Source organism: Micromys minutus, assembly GCF_963924665.1.
Source record: "Micromys minutus genome assembly, chromosome: 11".
Classification (NCBI taxonomy): domain Eukaryota; kingdom Metazoa; phylum Chordata; class Mammalia; order Rodentia; family Muridae; genus Micromys; species Micromys minutus.
Genome location: NC_137980.1, coordinates 58200318 through 58203052, shown reverse-complemented (window position 1 = coordinate 58203052; position 2735 = coordinate 58200318). Strand labels below are relative to the sequence as shown.

Below are 2735 nucleotides of genomic sequence, written 5' to 3'. Positions count from 1 at the left end.
CATCATCACCACCATCATCATCACCATCATCATCATGATTATCACCCTGATCACCAGTATCATCATCACATCACCATCATTATGATCGACATCATCAATTTTCTAAGTCAAAAAACTGGGTGGATAGATCCCCAGTCCTGGGTTGGTTCTCTGGAAGCCATCTTGAGCTTTCCTCCATCCTAAGCATCTGGGTTACCTGGCCCTGTGTGCAGAACACCCCACTGGGCTCCTGAAGGCCCACCTCCCAGACATGTAAACTGAAACCATGCAATGAAACGGGTGAGGGCCAAGGGGTGGAGCTAGGCCAGCATCGGTTGCAGCTTGTGAGAGAAGGATCCAGTTCAGGGCTAAGAACCGTTCCTCAGACTGGAGAGGGCTCAGCAGTTAAGAGCACTAACTACTCTTCCAGAGGTCATGAGTTCAATTCCCAGAAACCACATGGTGGCTCACAACCATCTGTAATGGGATCAGATGCCCTCTTCTGGTGTGTCTGAAGACAGCTACAGTATACTCATATACATAAACTAAATAAAAATTATTTAATAAAAATTATTTTTTAAAAAAAGGAGTCCTTCCTCCCAGGCCTGGACTTTGGTCAGGATGAATGACAGGTCAGGGTAAGGGGCAGGCCTTCTCCTGGAACAGGTCTGACCGGGGCTTCAGCCCCCTCTCCCTCAGGCCCCTCCCAGGCAAAGGCTCTGACAGCCAACTCAGATTTCGGCTCCTGGTGCCTCTGCTTCCCAGCCATGGTCTGCAGCGTACACACAGTCATAAAACCCTAGACAAGCTCAGGTGAGGCCATGTTAGGCAGTGCTGACAGAGTCAGCCCAGATGTCTGGGGTCTGGAGGAACTGGGTACCCAGCTCTGAGCCAAGCAACAGAAGAAGAGCCTTTATACATTAGCTCCAACAACAGTCAACAACTCCCTCCAGCCAAGGTGCACAGTCAGGCTGAAAGGAAGAAAGCTGTCAGGCCCGAGCCCTGCTCAGCCTCCAGGCTGACCTCTGGCCCCAGGGACAGATAGTGCTGACTCTAGGTCTCTCCGTTCCCAGGTAGAGTTTCCGGACTGCCGCCACCCCCAGGTCTTCCCTTGGAGACAGGAACAGCGCTCATGAGCATCCGGAAGAGCTGGGCGCCTTGGTGTGAGGGACTTAATCTTGTCTATCGAACAAGGTTAGCAGTGTGTGCCTGTTTCCTCTCAGGTCCTCCCTTGGCCCTCATGTCAAGGATGCGTGTTTGTTCTCTCAGATCTAATCTGCTTCCTGGAATGTCCATATGTCTCACCCTGACTCACTGACACAGTTTCCTGGAATGGCTAACTTAACACACGGCTCTCTCTCTCCTTTATTGGCAGTTTTGAACTTAGCTAACGGGTATAGATTGTGAGGCTAAATCTCAGCCAGAGAGGGGTAGCCATAGCCAGTTTAGAATGAATGTTCTTGTCCCCAGCCTTTGGGGATATTTATTCTTTTGCGCACAAGTGACGTTTTCCTTGCTGTGACCCTTTTTTTTTTTTTTTTTTTTAAGTCCAGGTCCTTTATTTCTCTTTGTACATTAGGCCATGAATTCATAGGGAATGGGCTCCAGCAGCTCAAGGCTCTTTTCCATTAGTCCTCACAAAGTGGGCTTCTCTGGGTGGTGCAGGCTGGCGCTTCAGCTGAACCCAGGTGCCCTTCTCCTTGGCTTCCTTTTTCTTCTGATCGTTCTCCTTCACCCGCTTCAGGAAGCCGTCTCTGCTCTTTGAGTGCTTGATGTGCTCAATCCGCACATTGATCCTCTTGGCCAGAATCTTGCCCTTAACTTGCTTGTTTACAATGATGCTCACAGCATGCTGGGTGACACTGTAGACTCTTCCGGTTTTTCCATGGTAACACTTATGGGGCATTCCTTTTTGAACAGTGCCCATTCCCTTGATGTCTACAATATCACCCTTCTTGTAGATTTGCATGTATGTAGCCAAAGGAACAACTCCATGTTTCCTAAAAGGCCTAGAGAACATATAGCAAGTGTCTCTCCTCTTTCCCTTTTGTGTTCGTCATGTTGGCGAGTTAACTGGAAGATGGCTGCCCCCTTGCTGTGACCCTTAATTTGAGTGGTAATTTCTTTCTTCCTTCCTTCCTTCCTTTTTGGTTTTTGGTTTTGGTTTTGTTTTTTCAAGGCAGGGTTTCTCTGTGTAACCTTGGCTATCCTGGAACTCATCGAGATCTGCCTGCCTCTACCACACAAGTGCTGGGATCAAAGGCATATGCCACCACCGCCCAGCCAAGTGATAACTGGACCTTTGCCTGAGTCTTTAGTACTCCCTGGACTAGTGAAGAAACAAGCCCAGGGCTGGAATCTGGAAAGATGGCCCAGAGGTTAAGAGCTTTCTGCTCTTCTGGAGGGCACAGTTAGGTTTTCAGCACCTACATGGTGGCTCACAACCACCCGAGCCATAGCCAAGGACTCCAGTGCCCTCTTCTGACTTCTACAGGCATTTGCACATGCAGTCACACTCACACACTCACACACACCACAGATATAGATAGATAGATAGATAGATAGATAGATAGATAGATAGATAGATAGATAGATAGGTGATATATAGATATTTAAGATTACTCTTTTTTTGAGGCAGGATCTTGGAACTTGTGTAGTCCAAGCTGGCCTGGAACTCACAGAGATCCACCTGCCTCAGTTTCCTAAGTGGTGGAATTAAAGGTGTGAGATCACTATGCTCAGCCATAAACATTTAC

At 48.3% G+C, this 2735-nt stretch overlaps 1 pseudogene across 1 annotated transcript; it reads right to left on the bottom strand.

Moving 5' to 3' along the window:
• Positions 1 to 1591: 1591 nt before the first annotated feature.
• LOC308426796 (large ribosomal subunit protein eL21-like) lies at positions 1592 to 2039 on the bottom strand (annotated as a pseudogene). Its single transcript has one exon. The product of its transcript is annotated as a large ribosomal subunit protein eL21-like (transcript).
• Between the last annotated feature and the right edge of the window lie 696 nt (positions 2040 to 2735).